Source organism: Rhinoraja longicauda, chromosome 7 (genome assembly GCF_053455715.1).
Source record: "Rhinoraja longicauda isolate Sanriku21f chromosome 7, sRhiLon1.1, whole genome shotgun sequence".
Lineage (NCBI taxonomy): Eukaryota > Metazoa > Chordata > Chondrichthyes > Rajiformes > Arhynchobatidae > Rhinoraja > Rhinoraja longicauda.
In genome coordinates, this window is record NC_135959.1 from 38,672,386 (window position 1) to 38,696,033 (window position 23,648).

Genomic DNA, 23,648 nt, shown 5'->3' on the forward strand with positions numbered 1-23,648 from the left:
GAGAGTGTTAACTATTATCATATTGAATGGCAGATCAGGCCCTAGATCCAAATAGATTTCTCCTGCTCCTATATTCCTTGTGCCTAACTTTTATGTTATTCAGAGCAATGCAGGCAGTGCTCTAACCTCTTTGTCTCTTGATTCTCATTTTAAATTTCATACTCAAGTAGCTGGAGTTTGGACACGTGACATAAGTAAGAGCATAAACAATGCCTGAACTTTGCCAGTGACAGATCTTCCCTATTTTATGTGACTATGTCATCCCCTGTGGAAATGAAAAAAACAAAACCTCAAGCCAATTGTAGAAATTAGATGTTCTCCAGTCATTTATGTACAGTAATTGATGTTCATCTTGGAGGTCACATATAGGGGCTCAGGTTTATGCAACAGGATAGCTACCATTTAAAAAGAGGTTAGCTCTAGGGACAATATACCAAGTCAGCTAACCTCCAAACCTGTACGGCTTTGGAATGTGGAAGGGAACCAAAGATCTTGGAGAAAACCCACGCAAGTCACAGGGAGAACGTATAAACTCCATACAGACAGCATCCAAAGTCAGTATCAAACTCAGGTCTCTGACTGTAAGGCAGTAACACTACCGCTGTGCCACCGTGCCGCTCCTGTGACTGTGAGTTTCCCCTGGGTGCTCTGGTTACCATCACCAATACTTATCTTTTAACCCCTCTGAGAGCAATATATACACACAATCAGATTGACCAATGCTGTCTTGATGAAGTATGTGTCATTCAATGGAGAGACTTCCAGCCCATTGACTTGATGATCTACTCGTGGAATTTGTTTATCCTGAGGAAAATATTAACAGCTGGTGGAGGTTGTTGGGGCAGGCAATATCTGTGGAGTGATGTTTTCGGTTGCGACCCTCCTTTAGACTGCTGGTCCCAACCCCAAATGTTGTCCACTTCTCTCCATTGATGCTGCCTGACTTGCTGTGTTTCTTCAGCAGTTTATAATTTACTCAAGATTACAGTCTTTTATGGTTCCATCTTGCTCATCTTCTTAGATGTAGAATTATTCCTGGCATCCACAGCTGTCCTTTGCCACCTCTGACAGTTTGCCGCACACTGCAGTGTTTGTAACATTGCTGACATCCCATCCTTTAATTTTCCTGATGAATATTTTGTTTTAGTGAGCTTGTGGTTATGCAATAATGCCCGTTTAAAGTTCAAGTGCAAATTTGTTTTATTTACAAGCCCTTTCGAGTTTTTGTTATGAATTTTAAGGCCATAATTTAGAATTGCCAAGGAGTGTCACTGATAAAATGGCCTGGCCAAATTACTCATTAAAAATGCATGATGGTCACACGACAGGCAGCTAAACTGAGTATAGGTCCCTGCTAACAGATTTCCTCAGGGCTACGACGTTAAGTTCAATGAATTCAATTCAAAACACCATAAAAAGCAACAGTGCAACATCTTGTCCACATGACATGACAATATCAATGCACATGAAGCCCTATATCGGTTCTCCAAGAAGTGTTTTGATACATAGTTTTAGATGCTGTGAGACAAATTTCAAATCTGATGGATGAGTTTTTTATGAGCTGGAAGAAGTAGTATATGATCATCAAACTCTGCTTCATAAATATGTTAACATTCACACAATTATTACATGGTATGTAATATTAATCCCTTCAATGTACTCTTAAGTCAACATGGGTAGGTCAAACAAATCATGAACATTAAGCATTTTCACAAAGCTGCAATGTAAATATCGCTTCAGTTTCAATATCACAATACCAAAACTAAAATGAATCAAACACTCAATAACTGTAATCTTCTTCAAATACTAATGTGCTATGAAAAAAACCCAAAGAAAACCTCACAAAGTGCACGAGTAACTCAGTGGGTCATGGAGCATCTCTGACATGGAGAGGCAATGTTTTGGGTCGGGATCCTTCTTTAGTTTAATTTAGTTTATAGTTGTAACGTATACCAAGATACAGTGAGAAGTTTTCGTTTGCATGCTATCCAGTCAATGAAAAGACCACACATGAATACAATCAAGCCGTCCACAATACACAGATAAAGGATACAACATTTAGTGCAAAGATGTAACATTGAAGTCTGATAAAGTCTTTTTTTACACTTTAATCTTTATTGCTTTTATACATACACAATTAAAACACACACATAACAACGAAACTTACAACAGTGCAGCGGGGGGGGGGGGGGGGGGGGTCAGTTTACAATTAATGATGCAGTATACAGAACTATTTTTTTATTTAAACATTTTCCAATAACTTACATTATTGTCAATAAAATTATACAGTGTTTATGTCTTTATTTCTATACCTAAGCCATTTTTCCCATTTTCTGTTAAACTCGTCTTCTTTCACTCTTAGAGAATATGTCATTTTCTCCATTACAAATATTTCCGTACTATGTCTAACCATTGTCTAAGTTTGGGTGTTTCCGCTACAAGCCAGTTTCTTGTCATGGCCTTTCTGCCAGCTGTAAGTAGGATTTTAACCAAGTAATGATCTTCCTTCAGCACCACTGTATTTATTACTCACGTATAAAATGGAACACTTCTTGGAGACTATATATCCTAATACCTCCTTTAATACTGAATTCACTGTCCCAAAATGGTTCTATTTTTGGGCAACTCCAGAAGATATGTGCATGATTTGCGTCTGTATGGCCACATTGCCTCCAGCATGTTTGTTGCCTTAGAATTTGCTTGCTTTTTATGTTTTTTTTATGTTGGTTTGTGATTGTGTGTGTAATTGCTTATTTTTATTGCTCTTATTGTTGGACTGTGGGTGACGAAATCTCGTCCAAAAGACTTGGGGTTTTTTGGATGACAATAAAGGTTATTCTGATTCTGATTCTGATAAAGAAACTAATCAAAATTTTCCAATTAAATTCTCTCAATTTTTGTGAATTAGTGGATGTCTATAGTGTTACACACATATGATGCCATTCTTCTTCTGAGATTGTGATGTTCAATTCCTTTTCCCACTTAAATTTTACATAAATGTAGTTTTAGCTTGACATTCCATTAAACTATGATAAAGTTTAGAAATAATCCTTGATGTTTTTTGATGATACGCATTGACTATCACTTCTGCCACTGGATTAATTTCTGATGCCTCCCTTTTTACTTTTTTGTTGTAATATTCTCTCAGTTGGAGGTATCTAAACAAGTCTTGGTTCCGAAATGCAAATCTGTCCTTCAAATCTTGAAAACTTCTTAGGTCTCCATTTTCAGTAACAGTACAAAATGCAGTCATTCCTCTTTTCATCCACTCTTTAAATGTTGAGTCATACATCCCTGGTTTAAATTCACTATCTAAAGCTATCCATCTTAACACTTTTTGTCCTTTATTCAATTTAAGTTGTCTGGTAAGAGTGAACCAGGTTTCTAAAGTAAATATCGTTATTGGATCGATTATACTCCTGATATATCCAGGAAGCGCTTTTTTTCCCAAGAGTGTTTGGATGTGGAAGTCAGGGATATATGTCTCAATCTCTTTCCACCTAGCTATGTAGCTAAACTCACATCAATTAATTAGTGGTCAAAGTTGAAATATATCCATAGAAATATATCCTAAAATTTGGAAGTGCCATTGCACCTTTGTCCTTTGGCAACTGGAGTGTAGTGTATCGAACTCTGGCCTTCTTTCCTCCCCAAATAAATCTAGATATTAATTTATCCCATTCTGTGAATTGTTTTAGTGGTACCTCTATTGGCAGAGATTGAAACAAGTACAATAGCCGTGGCAAAATATTCATTTTCACCAAATTTATCTTACTACTAAAATCCATTGGGTAGGTGGACCATCTTTCTATATACTTTCTTATGTTTTGGTTGATGTGATTATAATTGGTCCCATACAACATTGATATATTTTTCTTTATATATACCCCAAGGTATTTGATTGATTTTGAATCCCATTTAATATTATACTTTTGCTTGATTTCTTCTGGAGGAGCACAATTAAATAGGAGGATTTAAGTTTTTGAAATATTCAATTTATATCCTGCACAGAAATTAAATTTCTCTATGATCCCCATCATCCTTGGAAAGGAGGTGTTTACATCCGTGAGATATATTATTACGTCATCTGCAAAAAGGCCAATTTTATGTTCTCTGTCTCTTATAGTTACTCCCCTCAGTTCCCTATCTTGACGGATTACTTGAGCCAATGGTTCAATATATATAGCAAACAGGGTAGGGCTAAGACAACATTCCTGTCTCGTTCTTCTTCCTAACACAAATCTTTCAGTTAAGGACCCATTCACCTTTAATCTCGCAGTAGGTTGCTGGTAAATTGCTTTAATAACTTGAATTAAATCTTCAGTAAAGCCAAATCTTTCTAGTGTTTGATATAAGAATTCCCAATTAACCCTATCGAAAGCCTTTTCCGCATCTAGGCTTATCAGGACAGCGCGTGTACTTTCCTTTTGAATCTTGTGTATTATATGTAGGGTTCTTCTAATACTGTCCTGGGTTTGTTTGCCTATTGTAAAACTAGTCTGGTCTTCATCAATTAAATCTGGCATGAACTTTTCAAATCGTTTGAAGATAATTGAAGAATATATTTTATAGTCCACTATCAATATATATTGATATTGGTCTGTAGTTGGTACAATTTTCCTTGTCTTTGTTCTCTTTGGGGATTAATGTTATAATTGCCTCTTTCCATGACGGGGGTGTCTTGCCTTTGATGATCCAGTTAAAGGTTCTCAGAAGATGTGGGTTCAGCTCATTCCGAAATATTTTATACCATTCTATAGGGAAACCGTCGCTGCCTGGGGCCTTGTTTGTTTTCATCCTACCATTTGTCCCCTCAAATCTTCTATTTGTTTATAAGTTCTCTGGTCCTTATTATTTTTGTACTTCTGTTCTAAATCCTTCAGGTCTAATATCAACTTATTATATGTTTTCATACAATACAATACAATACAATATATCTTTATTGTCATTGTACCCAAGGGTACAACGAGATTGGGAATGCGCCTCCCATACGATGCAATAATTTAGGTAATTTAGACAGCAGCAACCCAACGAAACGAAACAGTTGTAACAGTTTTGGACAGGGTAAAGTGCAAGTTGATCTATGCGTTGTGGCCATCCGGCTCAGCAGGACTGGTTCATAGCAGCTATGGCCCTGGGGATGAAGCTGTTCCTGAGTCTGGAGGTGCGGGCATAGAAGGCCTTGTATCGTCTGCCCGATGGAAGGAGTTCGAACAGACTGTTGCAGGGGTGTGAAGAGTCTTTGTGGATGCTGGTGGCTTTTCTGAGGCATCGTGTGTTGTAGATGCCCTCCAAGTCTGGTAGCTGTGTTCCGATGGCCCTCTGAGCTCTATGGACTACCCGCTGTAGAGCTTTCCTTTCTGCCTCCGTGCAGCTGAGGTACCACACAGGGATGCCATGCATTAGGATGCTCTCTATGGTGCAGTGGTAGAAGGTCGTCAGCAGCTGTTGGGGTAGACCAGACTTTTTCAGTGTTCTTAAGTAGAACAGTCCTTGTTGTGCCTTCTTGACCAGCGCAGCAGTGTTATTGGACCATGTTAGGTCTTTTTAATATGTGATGCCCTAGCTATTAACCTACCTCGTATTACAGCCTTCAATGAGTCCCATAGTATGGATGGGTTCACCTCCCCATTGTCATTCTCCTCTAGATATCTTTTGATTTCCAATTTAATGTCATTAACAGTTGTTTTATCATTCAGTATTCCAACATTTAATCGCCACTCTGTGTTTTCCTTCTACTGTCCATTTGAATTGTTAGGTATATGGCATTATGGTCTGATACATCTGCCACGCCAATTCTGCAATCCGTTACCTTATAGCAGTCTTCTCTCTGCATTAAAAAATAGTCTATTCTGGAGTAAACTGAGTGCGGTATTTGAGTAATTCGTATAGTCTCTTTCTGGAGGGTGAAAATTCCTCCAGACATCAAGAAAACCAATTTCTTCACAGGTAGTGTTAAGTAGTTTTGTTAACTGGTTCTTATTCTTCTTTTTGCTTGTCATATCAAGTTTTTGTTTGCATGCTATCCAGTCAATGAAAAGGCCACACATGAATACAATCAAGCCGTCCACAATACACAGATAAAGGATACAACATTTAGTGCAAAGATGTAACATTGAAGTCTGATTAAAAAAGGTTTACAGGTCTCCAATGGGAGGTCAATACCACACTCAAGCTAATGCGAGAACCGCTCAGTTGCCTGATAACAGCTGAGAAGAAACTGTTCCAGACTCTGGAGATATGTGTTTTCAAACTTCTGCATCCCCTGCCTGATGGGAGAGGGGAGATGAGGGAGTGTCTTGGGTGAGACTGGTCCTTGATTATGCTGGCGGCCTTGCTGAGTCAGCATGAAGTGTAGATGGAGTCGATGGAAGAAAGGCTGGTTTGAGTGATGGTCTGGGCTACGTCCACAACTCTACAATTTCATGCAGTCTTGGATGGAGCTGTTCCAAAACTAGGCTGTGATGCATCCCAATAAGATGCTCTCCACAGCACATCCATAGAAGTTGGTGAGGGTTGTTAGAAGAAGTAGAGGCATTGGTGTGCTTTCTTGGCCTTTTAGGCACATGTATGGAGTGCAAAGTTGAGGCAACATACTAACCATGGGCTACCCATAATCTTGTACAGTGACAAAAATATTTGCACTAAAAAAAAAGTTTATGATATTTGTTTTCATTATTAGTCATTATTTTGTAAGAAACATATTTCTTTCTTTCACCACATCATTTAGTTATTTCACTGCACAGTGATTTGAGCATTTAATTTTCATATCACAGTACATTTTTCAATGTAAATAGATTGATTCTCCAGCATATTCAAAATAAACTACTAGTAGGAACACTCTCCTGCATCTATCTTTACATCATTTGCAACCTTGAGGTTTATTGACCTCCCACCCTCACGAAGAAAGGTCGAGAGAAGGCTATCAGTCCCATTGCCTGCTCAATCTATCAATAAAGCAATGATTTAATTTTAATTCCACTTAGTGTCCTTAACCCCGTATCCCTTATATACTTGCTGCTCAAAATCTATTGATGTCTGTCTTGAACATGCTGAATGATTGAACATCCATAGCCTTAGGGGTAAAGAATTCCAAATACTCATGCCCCCACTGTGTGAAGAAATTCTCATTCTGCATGAAAGAGCCAACCACTAATCTAGACAGCATGACATAGTTCTAGAGGCTGCATCCAAGGTAAACAGACTCTCAAATCTGAGAGTTTTGTATTTCAAATAAATCATTTCTCATTCTTTTAAATCTGCATGGGTCCATTCTTTTCATTCTTTTTTCATTTTCAGAGTCTGTCAACGTCTGCAGTGCCAAACTTCTGAGCACACATGGAGTAAAATGGAGACTGCATTCTACTCTGGATGGGAAAGCTTTGTTATCAGAAGATTTTTAGATCTTAAGTGAATCAAGTGGATGTTGGGTTAGTGCAGGAAAGTCATGCTGAGGTGAAAGATCAGCAACAATCTGATTAAATGGAGGACCATGCGCGAGAGCCTTGACCCAATTCTAGTTCTAAAACATATTAGACCAAATTGACCCGTCAGGCCCAAACCTCTCCCACATTGGTTCTCCTCCCCCACTCCCCCCTCCCCTCTTCCTCCCTCACTCCCCCTCCCCTCTCTTCCCCTCCCTCCCTCCCTCCCCCCTCCGTCCACACCCCCCTCCGTCCCCATGCCCCCTCCCCCTGCCCCCTCCCTGCCCCCTCCCCCTCCCCTTTCCCCTCCCCTCTCTCCCTCTCCCCTCCCCTCTCTCCCCTTCCCCTCTCCCCTCTCTCCTCTCCCCTCACCCCTAATCCCTCACCCCTCTCCCCTCACCCCCCTCCTCCCCTCACCCCCCTCACCCTCCCCCTCTTCCCTTCCTCCTCCATCCCCCTCAACCCCCCTTAACCCCCGCCTCCACTCCTCCCTCCCCCTCCCCACCCTTCCCTCCCCTTTCCCTTCCCCTCCCCCCAGTGCATCCCCCTGAACTCCTCTTATCCCCCTCCCTCCTCCCCCTTTCCTCTTCCCCCTCCCTTCCCCCATCCCACCCCTCCCTCCCTAGGAGAAAGATTTAAACTTTAAAATGTGAATAACTTTAAAAATATAACACCAATTTCAATGAAACTTCTTCCATTAGCACCAAAGGGACGACAGTGAGTAAGGTGGGCCTAAAATTGTCACGCTATTGTGTACTTTAGGCTGTAGTTCAGGAACAAACTAACAAACAAACGAGTTTTAGTATTATAGATATTCTTTCTCTTAATTTTTCTTTTCTCATCTCTTTCAGAAATCAATCAGGAAATTGTGATATCTATTATGGTTGCCATGGAGGGAAGAGAGGCCAAAGAGGAGAGAGTGTGAGGACTAGAGGGCATAGGTTCAAGGAGAAGGGGAAAAGATTTAATAGGAATCTGAGGGGTAGCTTTTTCACACAAAGGGTGGGGGGGGGGGGGGGGGGGAGTATGGAATATACTGCCTGAGCAGGTAGTTGAGGCTGGGACTATCCCAACGTTTAAGAAACAGTTAGACAGGTGGACAACTTTTACTGCATTAAAAAATATATAGATTTTCCAAGGACTACCAAAGGGTTGGAGCAATAGAAAGGCAAGATTTCTTCTTCAATTTTCCAGCAGAAAATGAAGAATTTATGGTTCTAACTTACAATGCATAAATTTCATGACATGTTTTTTTTCTTTTGCATTTTGATTTAGTTAACAAAGAATTGATCAGTAATAAGCTTGGTTTGCTGCTTTTTAACATACACAAACTAGTGTTTAGTATATGCCTAGGGAAATCAAAGCAGGAATGAAAGCTTCAGTACAAAAGAAACCTTGATATCCATTTAATCTCTAAATCATCTTTAATCAATACAAATGTCTTTAAACAAAATTACTCTCTCGGAGAACAAACACTATGCAAGTGTCAGGGTGTGAAACCAATGGCAGTTTGGAAGTTAAAGTGATATAAAGCTGATCTAAGTTCACAGATGATTACACTTAGAAGCCAGAACTGGTTTAATATTTCTCAGCAGGAGCATTTTGATTAACCCAGTTGGGGATGAGCTTTGGGTGAATCCGACTGCTGAACTATTTTTCTTTTTTTGATTTTAAGTATAACAAATGAAAATAAACAGAAATAAATTGCTTTAGAACTTGATAAGTAAAAAGCAATTTAAAAACTGATGCAAACAATAATATTTAAATGCATTATGTGACCATATATTAAACTTATAATATGATACCGAAGTAAAAAACACAAAAGTTACTGGATGAACTCCACATGACTACTTTAAAAATATGTGCTGGTAAAATGGCTTTAGAGAAGTATTGGTTTAGTCTGCGGTAATGGAGCAATCAGAACATGATTCTTCCAGTAAAAATCAAATAGCTGGAGAAACTCAGAGGTGATCTGAAGCATCATCTTGTCCATAGATGCTACCTGACCTGCAGCCGTTTGTTTATTGCTCAAGTTTCCAGGATCTGCAGTCTCTTTGTCTCCATGATCCTTCCAGTCTGGTTCCTTAAGAAACTATCTCAATGTTTCCTTCACAGTGGCATTGTCACATGAGTTTGCGATATTTCTTAGGGGTTGTTGTAATTCAATGAGAAATAGCATCCACATGGAAGAAATGAATGTCGTTAGTAATATGAAGGCTATCGTTCTAAAACTGCCCTATAGGCTTAGAGAAAAGTGGAGAGATAAAGCAGGCCTGATACAGGAGGTTGACGATAGAGGCCACGCTTCCTGACCTGGTGAATTTCATGGAAAGAGAAGTACGGTTAATGTCAAACCTATGCTATGGGAATATTCAAGATCTTAAATCAGCAACTGTCAAAGGCTCTACCTTTACTAAAACCAAGGGAAGATCAGGACCTAAGGAAAGCAGTTTTGCTGCTGCCGTAATACCCGTAGAGACGAAGGACGGAATGAAAAAGGATGTATCTACCATTAAGTCACAAGGGTTTTGTTTTTCATGTAATGAAGTTGGTCACACTATAAGATGGTGTCGAAAATTCAAGAAAAAGGAATATAAAGATAAGATTAACTTCTTGAAGGAGAAAGGAATCTATTATGGATGTCTGAAGAAAGGACACATGGTTAAAGACTGCAGGAATCGGATAACTTGTAATATATGTAAACAAGATCATCCTGAATTGCTTCACATTGAACAGAGGAATACGGACGAGAAGCCGGAGCAAATGGAATAAAAGGAGAATCCAGCTACGAGTGATGTTGTTGCCTCACCTCAGTTAAATGCACATATTGGGGCCGGGGTAGAAACCTGTACTTTCTCCATCTTACCAGTACAGTGTTACAAGCATATGCATTTTTGGACAGTGGAAGTTCAGCTACCTTATGCACAGAAAGCTTGATGAGAGGGCTGGACATTACAGGAGAAAAGGTTAAGCTTCTCTGGAACACCATGAATGGTCAGAAATGCTACGATAGTTATCATATCACAAGTATGGAAATATCTAGTCTGGAGGAAGACAATTTTATACAAATATCCAATGTGTTTACACAAGAGACTATGCCCGTCTCTCATCCAAATATACCTAAGCAAGAAGACTTGGAAAAATGGCCTTACTTGAAGGATGTCAAGATACCCTAAAATAAATTCTGATATCGACCTACTTATCGGAAAGAATGCTTTACAGGCATTAGAACCTAGAAAGGTTATTACCAGTCAAGGAGATGGACCGTTTGCTGTGACAACCATACTCGGATGGGTTATCTATGGCTCCTTGAGAAGGAACAACAAAGGCAGGAAAAGGAATAACTATACTGCTGCTGCTATCAATCGAATATCTGTTGTAAATCTAGAGGAGTTGTTGACCAAGCGATATAATCACAACTTCAATGAAAGAACCAGCAAGGAATCAGAAGAAATGTCCAGGGAAGAAGTAAAATTTTTGGAAATTATGAATCACTCAGTAAAGATGATAGAAGGACACTATTGCCTAGACTTACCTTTTAAGCAAAAACGTGTTAGTCTGTCGAATAACCGTTGCATTGCAGAACAACGCATTCAGAATCTGAAACGCAAGTTTGGCAAGAATACGAAATTTCATGATGAATATACATCTTTCCTCACAGAGATGATTGATAATGGTTATGCCGAAAGGGTGCCAGAAGACCAGCTGAATCGAAGTGATGGAGAGCTTTGGTACATCCCACACCATGGGGTGTATCACTCAAAGAAAGGAACATTAAGAGTGGTCTTCGACTTTGCTGCAGTTTTTAAGGATAAATCACTTAACTGTCAACTGCTGCAGGGTCAAGACCTAACGAACTCACTCATCGGAGTTCTCATCAGATTCAGACAAAGAGCCGGTAGCTTTGATGACGGATATCAAGGCAATGTTTCATCAGGTCAAGGTATCGGAAAAACATGTCGACTACTTGCGATTCCTATGGTGGCCGGATGGTGATGCACAACAAGATCTCGTTGAATATCGGATGAAGGTACTTCTCTCTTTAGCAGTGTCATCACCAAGTTGTGCAAACTTTGCATTGAGGAAAACCGCTGAGGACAATAAAGCTCACTTTCCAGAAGAAGTGACAAACTCGGTAAAGAGCAATTTCTATGTGGACGATTGTTTAAAATCCATGTTTACGGAACAAGAAGCAATTCAAATGGTAAAACATTTGACTTCCCTCTGCAACAAGGGAGGATTCATGCTATCGAAATGGATTAGCAACAGCCGTGCTGTATTGGAAACCATCCCACTAGATAACAGAGCCAAGGAGACCTGGGAGTTGGATTTGGACAAAGACAATCTGCCCATGGAGAGAGCACTGGGATTGCACTGGTGCATTGAAACGGATGTGTTCAAGTTCAGAATCTTGATTCAGGAGCGACCATGTACAAGACTGTCGTGATTGGTTCTGTTTACGACCCTTTGGGATTTCTTGCACCATTTACACTACCAGCCAAGTTAATTTTGCAGGATTTCTGTAAGAAGAAACTTGGATGGGATGAGAGTATAACGCAAATCTTCTCTCAGCGATGGACAGAGTGGTTAGAAGATCTCGACAAGATCTCGGAGTTCAGAGTGGGCCGGTGTATGAAGCCTGCAAACTTTGGTTGAATCAAATTTGCACAGCTGCATCACTTTTCTGACGCAAGTGAAAGTGGTTACGGTACTGTTTCATATCTGAGACTGGAAAATAATAACAATGATGTACATGCTGCATTTCTTAATGGGAAATGCCAGAGTGGCACCATTGAAGCAAATGATGATTCCCAGAATGGAGCTTACAGCCGCAGTCTTAGCTGTCAGAATTGACATATTGCTGCAAAATATTGCTGCAAAAAGAACTGCAGCTTAATCTACCTTCTAGACTGATAGCATGACAGTGCTTAGGTACTTCAACAATGAAAATAAACGCTTCCTAACATTTGTCGCAAACAGGATCTCTTTTGTAAGGGATGCTACTAATGTATCACAGTGGAAGTATATTAATGCCAAGGAAAATCCTGCAGATGAACCCTCTAGAGGATTAACAGCAGACCACTTCTTAAGCAGTAAGGGATGGATCAATGGGCCAGAGATTCTCTGTAAACCAGACCGAGAATGGCCAAAGTTTAACCTGGAAACTGAAATCTCTGCTAATGATCCAGAGATCAAGCAACACATCTTAGTGAACGCCATTATTAAGGACCCATTGGATTCAACAAACTATTCAATTACCCATTTCTCATCATGGAATAAGTTGAAGACTGTGGTAGCTTGGTTTCTTAAATTAAAAACAATGCTTTTCCGGATAGTGTACGTGTTTAACATTGGATAGGCCACATAGATTCCACCAGGTGGCGCCGTCAGCGATGGCAGCCTCGCCAACGGTCTGTCTGTCTTTTCGTCTTTTTTGTTATTTTTAGTGTGTTTTAAAAACTGTGTTAATGTTCTCTGGTTTGATTTATGTGCGGGGTGGGGGAGGGGGTCGGAGGAAATGATTTTTCAATCTCTTACCTTGCCAGAGATACAATTGTTTTCTGGATCATATCTCCGGTCACTCTGCGGCCTAACATCATGGAGCTGGCGGCCTTTGCTTGAGACTGACTGAGCCCCACCACGGGGCCATGGACTTACTGTCGGAGCCTGCGATCCCTTGCCTGGGATCGATGCTCCAACCGCGGCCTGTGGATTTGTATACACTGGAATTTAGAAGGATGAGAGGAGATCTTATCGAAAAGTATAAGATTATTAAGGGGTTGGACACGTTAGAGGCAGGAAACATGTTCCCAATGTTGGGGGAGTCCAGAACAAGGGGCCACAGTTTAAGAATAAGGGGTAGGCCATTTAGAACTGAGATGAGGAAAAACTTTTTCAATCAGAGAGTTGTGAATCTGTGGAATTCTCTGCCTCAGAAGGCAGTGGAGGCCAATTCCCTGAATGCATTCAAGAGAGAGCTAGATAGAGCTCTTAAGGATAGCGGAGTCAGGGGGTATGGGGAGAAGGCAGGAATGGGGTACTGATTGAGAATGATCAGCCATGATCACATTGAATGGCGGTGCTGGCTCGAAGGGCCGAATGACCTCTTCCTGCACCTATTGTCTATTGTCTATTGATTTCACCATCGAGGAGCTCACAGTCTCGGGTAGAGGCTGATGTCGGGAAGCTCCAAAGTCGCAGGAGGTTCGACCAGCCCCGACCCGGGGTCTGATCATTCGGCGTGGGGGAGCTGAGATCCCCCTGATGCGAAAGCTTAATCGCCCCGATGCGGAGGGCCCAACTGCCAGCTGCGGGAACCAAGATTGCCCCGACAATGGAAGATTCGAGGACCCCGACCCCGGGAGAACAAAGAATTAAAAAGATTGAACTTTTGTTTTGCCTTCCATCACAGTGAGGAATGTGGAGGAGTCACTGTGGTGGATGTTTATGTTAAAATATTATGTTATGATATTTTGTGTGTTTTGTTGCTTTTTATTGGTATGACTGTATGGCAAATCAAATTCCTCATATGTGGCAAAACATACTTGGTTAATAAAGTATGATTATGATTAGAGGCTACTTATTCCTGAATCGATCAATCAACAATTTCCACAGCTTTGAGCATGAACTTTGCCCCCCAATTACAATCCTTTGAAGCTGCAACATGGGTTATTGAAGGTTTGATTATATCCCAAAGTTATTAATTGAATAAAAGAGCACATGACCATTATCTGGTTGAAAGGTAACAGTACACAAATTGTCAAGAATTTGGCTTCATCTTGACCTAAATGCCAAACATCTGAAATGCATTAATAGGAAAGAATGTAGGAATTCAGATAATCCAGTGATTCATGGCCCCAAGCAGCAGCTGCCAAAGAAAGTCACACTCTTCTAATTCCATGTCCCAATTGACTAAAGTAATCCTTAACAATTTAGCATTGCACATGGTATTAAAATGTCATAAAACATCAGGCATTAATGTCATGTGATATACTCAGTTTTCAAATGACACAACTCTTTCTGGTGGAACATCCTCCATTGGAGGAACCTCACCAGGCTTTCATCGATTGCAATATCTCACTCTTAAATGATTCCTGCTAATTGGGCACATGACAGGACTACATGGGCATCCCAGATAGTTTAATCACCCACCAGGTGTTAGGTGTCAAACAGTTGTAACAATTCAACAATCGACAGTTCGTATATTTACATTCTATTTCTTTGTGTTAAGCTTAGGCAATTAAAGTGAATAGTCCCATCTGATTGCACACGTTGTCAAAATCTACTATTTTATCCTCCCTATCCCGCCTCACATTTTGACATTTTGATACAGTATATCACAAAACTGCCCCATTCCTTCTAGTTCATCATTCAAAGATATTAATACTTTGACAACATTTGACAGGGCCCAAGTTCATTTATATTTGAAAACCAGACATTCAGTGGTGTTACTTGGAAGCCATCAAAAGCAGGAATCTATGTGAATTCCCCAGTCATGAAGAAGACACTGAGACCAATTGTTGAACTGCTGCAGCTGCCCAGAGAGACCAGATTTGATCTGCAAATCTCTTGGTTCATATGGCTAATCCAAACTCTGCATGAACACTTAACAAATCACCAATTAGCTCAACTTATTTCATGAAGAATCACAAATATATTTGTGGTCTACTGAGAGGCTTATTTCAAACCATTTACTTAATTTTCATTTGAATTTTTCGTTATGACAAGCATTTTTGGTTCTTCCTTATTCCTTCCATTTGACCTGCATTTTTAAGTGATTCTGACTTTCCAACAACAGCTGTTGTTGCTGCCAAGATTTGTTTAGTTATGAGTTCAGACTGATGATAATCCGAAGTAAAATGAGTTGAATGAGCAAACCCAGATTTGTCATATGGCTATTGTTATTTAGCCACTGTGAGTCTAGAAAAAAAACATGTTTTAAAATAAATACAGTAAACCCTCATTGTAATGGACCATTCGGGTGTGGGGGGTGGGGGTGAATGGTGTCTGTCATTGCCAATTATACATTATAACCAAGCAAGGTATTGTCATTGTATGTAGTTGAAACAGAATAGCAGATGATGGTTAATGCATAAAAGGACACAAAGTGATGGAGTAATTCAGCGGGTCAGGCAGCATAACTGGCGAACATGGATAGATGACATCAGGACCCATCTTCAGATTGATTCAGTCTGCTGAGTTACTTCAGCACTTTGTGTCATTTCATCTTACAACTAGGCATTATACCGCTGGTCTGCACCAGCAAGCTCTTCTTCATCAGTTGACACTGGCTGTTGGTGCGGCTCACATTATAGTCCCTGGCAGTCAGCTCTTTCTTCAGCTACTGCCAATGACAGTACGTGCTCGGTCATCATGGGGCTCCCTCCCCTCTCGCCTGCCGCTGCTTCCAAGGTGGAGTATGCCGGTGACTCTGGTGGGGGGAGGAGGATAAGGAGAAGCCGGCCGTGGAGGCAGGGGTGTAAATTTGGAAATTGTCCCCAGTGTGTAGAATAGTGCTAGCGTGTGGGGTGATTGCTGGTCGGCACAGACACTGTGGGCCAAAGGGCCCGTTTCCACTCTATCTCTAATATCTAGAGTCTAAATTCGAAAGTCACCTATCCTTTCTCTCCAGAGATGGTGCTGACCCGCTGAATTACTCCTGCATTTTGAGTCTATCTTTAACATACTTCATTGTCTTGCATATGAAAATGAGTCATAGTCATGTGAGTAGACAGCCTATCTGCACAAAAAAATGCAGAATCTGTTTGCAAAGCTGTTCTTTTAAATTCAAACTGATCACTGCTTTCAATGTATATTAGAGCAGATATTCTGAAGACTTTTCTTGTTTTGAAATAATGGCTGCTACTTCCACATAGTTTTATAACCCCTGAATAATCCTTAACACTAATTGTGAAAATCAATCACAATTGTGAAGATCAATCAACTTATGGGATTCTGAAAAAGGATCTTTGATTCGGCCTGACATTTTTCTCTCCACAAAATGTTGCCTTGAACCATTGAACCATTGAACTATTCCAGCACTTACTGTTCTTATTAATGTTATTTGAAGTTTTGTTGATTGTGACTTTAAAGTGAAGAAAATTCAGTTTCATACAAATCTTCTAATGTTTCCCATTGACCAATATTCCACGTAAATTAGACAATAGACAATAGGTGCAGGAGTAGGCCATTCGGCCCTTCGAGCCAGCACCACCATTCAATGTGATCATGGCTGATCATTCTCAATCAGCACCCCGTTCCTGCCTTCTCCCCATACCCCCTGGTATTGTAGGTTGTCAATTCTATTCAAGCCAACATCATAATTTCTGTGAGTTTTTAATGTTCTCCTGATTTTTTTTCTGTCACAGCAAAGCTGCCACTGAACGAAACCCCCCCCTGCTTCTTTCCAATTGTTATTGGTTTATCCATCACAGACTAAAGCTTGATACATGGTAATACAATCAATAACACATCAATGTCTGTCATTTTCCCAATAATGAATTTGCCTACATGAGCAAAATTATTTGGAAAGGCAGGACAACACAATGAAATGTTGGCATAGTTAATAAAAACAAATTAAGGAATATTGAATGAGACTGCAGTCTCATGGTAAATGTGAAATCCATGCTTCATTTAATCATTTGATTCAAGCAACTCCGTGTACTGTCAAGTCAAGTCAAGTCAATTTTATTTGTATAGCACATTTAAAAACAACCCACGTTGACCAAAGTGCTGTACATCTGTTTAGGTACTAAGGAAAAAATGAAACATACAGTAGCACACAAACATAACAGCACATACAAAACAGTTCACAGCGCCTCCTCAATGGGCCTCAAACGCTAGGGAGTAGAAATAGGTTTTGAGCCTGTCGGTCAAGAAATTCCAAGTATCATTAATCTTTGCAGCCAGCAGCAGATGGCAGTATTGAGATGCCACCTCTCCCCCTCCCCCACCTCCCACCAAGCATGCAGGAAAGATTTGCAAACACGGCAGGTATGGGAGTGGTGGGTGGTGTGGAGAGGTAAAGCAACAGAAGGTGGTATGGTATTGTAGGTAGGGGGACAATGTTTTTTTCACCCAGAGAGTTGTGAACCTGTGGAATTCTCTGCCACAGAAGGCAGTGGAGGCCAATTCACTGGATGTATTCAAGAGAGAGTTTGATATAGCTCTTAGGGCTAATGGAATCAAGGGATATGGGGAAAAAGCAGGAACAGGGTACTGATTCTGGATGATCAGCCATGACATATTGAATGGTGGTGCTGGCTCGAAGGGTCAAATGGCCTACTCCTGCACCTACTTTCCATGTTTCTATGTTTCTAATCTTAAATGAAAATATGATAAGGAGATCAAAGGACCATAGCAGGGTACAGATTACCAATCAATGGAGAATGGGAAGGACAGAATGCAGGACTGAAAGATGTAATTGTTTAGACCAGCTATCAAGAGAGAGTTTAAATGATGAAGAGAGGCTACAAAGAAAAAAAACCGAAACATTGCTGTCAACTTCAGTTAGGGTGCCAATTGAAAGATCAAAGCTAGAAGGGGGTTGTTAGACCCTTTAAGAATAGATGAGAGAGACCATGGGGCTTAAATAGAGAATGGGCCAGCAGTTAGGAGTTATCATATCATATCATATCATATATATACAGCCGGAAACAGGCCTTTTCGGCCCTCCAAGTCCGTGCCGCCCAGCGATCCCCGTACATTAACACTATCCTACACCCACTAGGGACAATTTTTACATTTACCCAGCCAATGTATGATTATAAATGATTAAGGAGCAAAAATATTAAAAAGAGGAAATTGGATCAGAGAGAATATACAGCAAAAGGTTTGGGATGTGGTTGGAGTTGGGGAGGAGAAATTGTCAGCTGATAGTAGCAGAAGGTTTGTATGATGGGGAAACAGTCTTCCTATTACTAACTCAGAAACAGCATTACAGAAACTCAGTCGAAGTTCAGCCTAATACATTTGTTCGCTTCCTCGTTTAGCTGCAGCTATTCTGAACTCTGAAAACCAAGATAGCCAGTATTAAGAATAAATCAGGGACTCGAATGCAGTTTTGGACCATAATTTAAATACTTTAATGAGGTATCACTCCACTCAAAAGCAGAGATGTGTTACATAAACTACCCCCAGAAAATGATGGCAAACATGTACATGACAGAATGAGGTCACATTACACGAATTGAAAGTTCTTATCCCGTCATCCAAGCCTCTCCTGTGAAGGTGGGAGTGAATGTTTGTCCTTTTTTTCCCTTGCGATTCCTTATTATTTATAAAAAAGAAAAATGGGAATGTGTAAATACCATAAGAATTTTTTCTTTTCTTTGAAGCACACAAACAATTACAATGATATTTGACAAATTTGACAAATTGACAAATTGACAAAGATGTCGAGGAAAGTAGTGGGATATGCGCCTAATGTGGGCAAATGGGATTAGTGTAGCTTGGCATCACTGGCGGCATGAACAAGATGGGCCAGATGGACCATTTCTCTGCTTTACATTGCTATGATTCTGTGAGGCAAATAACCAGGTAGTCAGCTTTTGGTATGTTTGTTGTGGGAGGAATTTTAACCAGAATACCAGATTAAATGCTCTTCCCTACTTTGCTTTCAGTCATGGGATACGAGGTTTCATTCCATTCACAGTGTTATAAATGTCTCGGCTGGATTACCTGTGATGAATTTCTATATTACCAGATATAATTTTTGTGATACAACTATCCGTAATCCTCTGTTCTGGATGTGGGCTGAGGGCTTGATAAACCGACCCCTCAAAGCCAATGGGTGAGGTGGAGTGGAAGATAATCCTGCTCTCACATTGAGAAGTAGGAATTACTTGTGCAACATTTATAATTCTAAGGGACCTTGATCACAAAGTATGACATTGTACCATTGTTTTATCCGCTGTTTAGTTGCAAATTCTTGCCCTTTATTAAGGGGAGTAGCCAGTCTAAAGAGGCAGGGAAAGAGTTACCAAGTGATATGTTGGTACAGGTGAGATGGGGTTAATTGGCAGGCATCAATCGGGTGGGGAGAGGAAGAGGAGATGACAACAGAGGTTTATGTGATAAGCGGAGAACAAAAAGTTGCAAGTAATGGAGTCTGATTGAAAAGGAAGGTGAAGAATGGAACTGAACATGGGGTGGTGGCAGATGGAAATAGCAGAGAGTGAGTGTGGGGCGTATTGTGGGGAGAGCGTGAATCCATAAATCTGTCCTGGTACATCCCTTTTATTGTTGGCCAAAACCAATTCCAATTGCCATTTAGCTCAGGAGGAGGACGAGATACGTACATTAGAACTGAGTGAGTTGATACTTAAGATCCAAGACAAATCTTGCTACAGGTGCCAAGATATCAATGTAACCAGGTTGATGTACTACTGCCACAGAGAACAGTTAAAGCTGCTGGGAAGCCACTCAGCAAGTTAGCTGAATTTTTAGCTGAAATGTAGCATTTGTGCTTATCTGTTAATAATTTCACTGTTGCATATTTATCCATGTAGTTTCATAAAGCTGATTACTAAAGGGCCTGTCCCAGTTATGCGATTTTTAAGGCGACTGCCGGCAACTGTCAAAGTCGTAGCAGATCGCTAAAAAACTTAATTTTTTTTTACCCTACGACAATAACCACGACAATGCACGCGACAAGCTACGACAAACTACCACCTAGGCAACGGCAAGCTGCCGACAACCGGCGACCCAGTCTTCGCGACCTATGACGTCCACTACGACAGGGACCACGACAAGCTATGACAACCGAAGACAACCTGCACTTATGTGGAGGTGTCACAAGCACGACTCAGTCTCCACATTCCTGAGTTTTAACCCGTTTTACATAATTTGACCATGTTATAACCCTTCCCTTAATGCATATTTCTTTCTAGACGTAATATCTCGTTAGGTCATATTATAGACATGGATTAGGAAAGGTATTACAAGCCAGGCTTTAGTTCAGATCCACTTTGCACACATCACTCACTGCCTTCACTTAGCAGGCTGGGGAGTTTTGCGGAGTTAGAACGCAATGCAGAAGCAACGCCGAATTTAGACATAAAATCGCCAAGTCATTTTGGGATGTTTACATTTGTTGAATGAAAGAAACAAGGTGCATTTTCTCCATGCAAATGAAGAAACCAAATGTTCTTACCTCGTTCTGGTGTTCAAACAAATCGTACTGAACAACTTTTTCCAGGAAATAACTCAGCAATCGAATTTATATCAAACACTCAAGCGAGCAGAGTCAGGTCGATACAAGTTGCTTTTTTTGTGAAACTAGCACCTGGCTGAGAGTTTACACTGTCTTCGGAAACATCACAAAATTAAAGCACGCTTACCTGACTGTCAAACTGTCGCCTCCAATCTACCTGTTAAATGTCCTGACGGTAAATAAATTGGTTAAACAAAACTATCTTCTGGTATCTTCAAATGCCCTTTTTTAAGTTTTAGTATTGCATGCTTCTAAACGTTGTGAGTACCATGCACAATACTCCAAAGACGTACAGGTTTGTAGGTTAATTGGCTGGCTAAATGTAAAAATGTAAAAATGTAAAAATTGTCCCTAGTGGGTGTAGGATAGTGTTAATGTACGGGGATCGCTGGGCGGCACGGACTTGGAGGGCCGAAAAGGCCTGTTTCCGGCTGTATGTATATGATATGATATGATATGATATGATATGATACTCTGCAAGCACCAGGCTTTATACATGGAGCAAGCGCGATACTGTGACTTTAGGTGGGTGGCGGGCAGTGGGAACATCTTCTTGTAATCTCTCTTTAGAAGCACACATATTCCTCTCGGTGGACTGTAACTGAAGTCCATCAATTAGCCATAGCTCTCCAGTCTCCCATGTGAACGAGCGTGGTTCAGCGGTGGCCGTGCCATGCTGTGCTCGGCTTATGTTCACAATTTTGGGATTCCCTAAAAGCTGCTGACGTCAAGGGCCATCTGCTGCACTCAATAGTGCTTTGCCTTCACCCTTGCAACTTAAAACAAGGGAGAAATTCGCAAACAGGAGTGTAAAATCGCCCTCAAACAAGAACGACCTGGTTGAGACCCTTCTTCAGACCCGAAACATCACCCATTCCTGCTCTCCAGGGATATTGCCTGCCCTGCTGAGTTACTCCAGCATTTCGTGTCTATCTTCAAATGATCTTCTGTTCTTCCCTAACATCAAAGGCCGTTTTCCTCGGGTACATTTCTTGAGTTTATCTCCAGGTCAGGTGTCCGCCCCCCCCCTTTGACAGCATCGCGTTCTCTGCCCCCATTCCACAGCTGGCTGTTGCAGCTGAACTTCTGTGGATGGGTTTTGACAGTTCTGTCAGTTTTGACAGTAGGCGATAACCTACCACACCTGGCGACAACCTGCGACAGCGCCCACGACAAGCCAACCTGCGACAGCGCCCACGACAAGCTACGATCATTGGCGACAAGCCAGCTGTCACCGAAATTTTTTGAAAAGGTATCTTTTTCCACGACGAACTAAGATCCGCTACGACTCAGTGAAGACTACTCACGATCATGCCCGCGACACCCCGACAAACATGCGGCGACAGCCTAGTTGCCGGCAGTCACCTTAAAATCGCCTAACTGGGGCAGGCCCTTTACAGTATAACTATAGGCTTGATATGTTAGAGAGCCAAGCAACATTTTCAGATCTGTTCAACAGACTTAAAGCAATACATGCCTTCTTAGTTACTAAGGTACAAGGTCATCTGATTTTGCATAGATCTCTGAACCAGCCTAACTTTGGCAGGTTAAGTTGCAAACATAACCCTCTGTTAATAAAGTCCATAACTTACATGCTTCCCATTTTTTATAAACAAGGCAGTGTAGAAAATCACTTATTTGCACTGCAAAACTGGCATCCTTTATTCCTCTTACTTATATTAATAAGCCATTAGGGCATTTGAAATTTCATTCATCAAAATTCTATTTCAATAGATGAAATGTAGAGCAAGTATTTCTATTAAGATTCTAAAGATAGGTTTAATTGGGTAGTGGTCAGAAATATCAACACTTTAGGCCATGTAATCTGCAGCGTCTATTTCCACTTGTCGTCAATGACATTGAATTCAAACAAATATCCAACATGAAAATACAATTGTGACATTAGGAAGAAACAAACACAATCACAGTTCATTATCTTAGAATGCATCTTAAAAGCATCTTAAGCATGTTATAAGAATTAACTTTTAGTGAAACAAATATATTTTCAAATACCAGTGGCGTGTTTATTATTTGCTTCACAGAGAAAGATTGGTTAATAAAATGTTTGTTCTATTACAAGCACAACAGGATCTTACATTAAAATCCTGATACTGACTCCCATGGCTAGGCCCGGCTGAAATAAATGCAGAGCATTATTGATGTTATTCAGACATCCCTAATGGTTAAAACAGACAATTTTTGCATGTTAATAAGGAGTGTAGTGCATATTTAAGTATTGTCTTTGGAGGTTTGCCAGCACTGAGCAAAATAAGTGTCAGACCTGTTCTCAGTTCATTTGACACCACTTTCAGTGAGGTAGCCTGTGCAAATTGGGCTCCTGGAGCTTGTGCAATGCTTTTAAACATTTGATCATCACACCGTTACCAGAAAAATGCTAATGAGCCTTAAATTGTGGTTTCAATTGTGCCTCCATGCTTTGCCCACTCTGAAGTTCAATAATTATTCTGAACCTTAAAAGGAGCTGAAGCTAATAAGGAAAATCTGCAGGGCACTTTTGATCGCTCAAAGTAAAATAAAGTCAGCTTTTGATTCAGATGTAATGCGCGCAAAGAGTTCATTATTTGTAAATCATAAGAATATGCATTTATCCCTCCGAAGCAAATTGACAAACCACACTCCCTACAATTTCTTGTAATTATAGTAACCAAACAAACAGATAACTGTGACAACCTGTACTTTTTGAAGGAATTTATTTCCTCGGATGTAATTTTTCTTAATTTTTCCATATTTTATCTTGGTTTTCAAGTTAATACAGTTATACGTTAACAGAAACATAGAAAAACTGAGAACTCCTAAGCATGACTCCTAAGGATGACAGAATAAAGAGTATTTAGTAATGAAAGCCGAAAATGCTGGAAACATTCAACAGGGAAGGCAATTTTTTGTAACAAGAGAAACAGTGTTAACATTTCCGGTTGAAGACCTTTCTTCAGAACTGTGAAAGTGAGAAAACAAGTGAATATTTTCTTTCCACAGATGCAGCCTAACCT

At 40.5% G+C, this 23,648-nt stretch overlaps 1 protein-coding gene across 2 annotated transcripts in view; it reads left to right on the forward strand.

The window, feature by feature from the left end:
- The window catches only part of gpc5a (glypican 5a), a 487,024-nt gene that overhangs the window by 461,369 nt on the left and 2,007 nt on the right, over positions 1-23,648 (forward strand). The gene's annotated exons all lie outside the window — the stretch shown is intronic.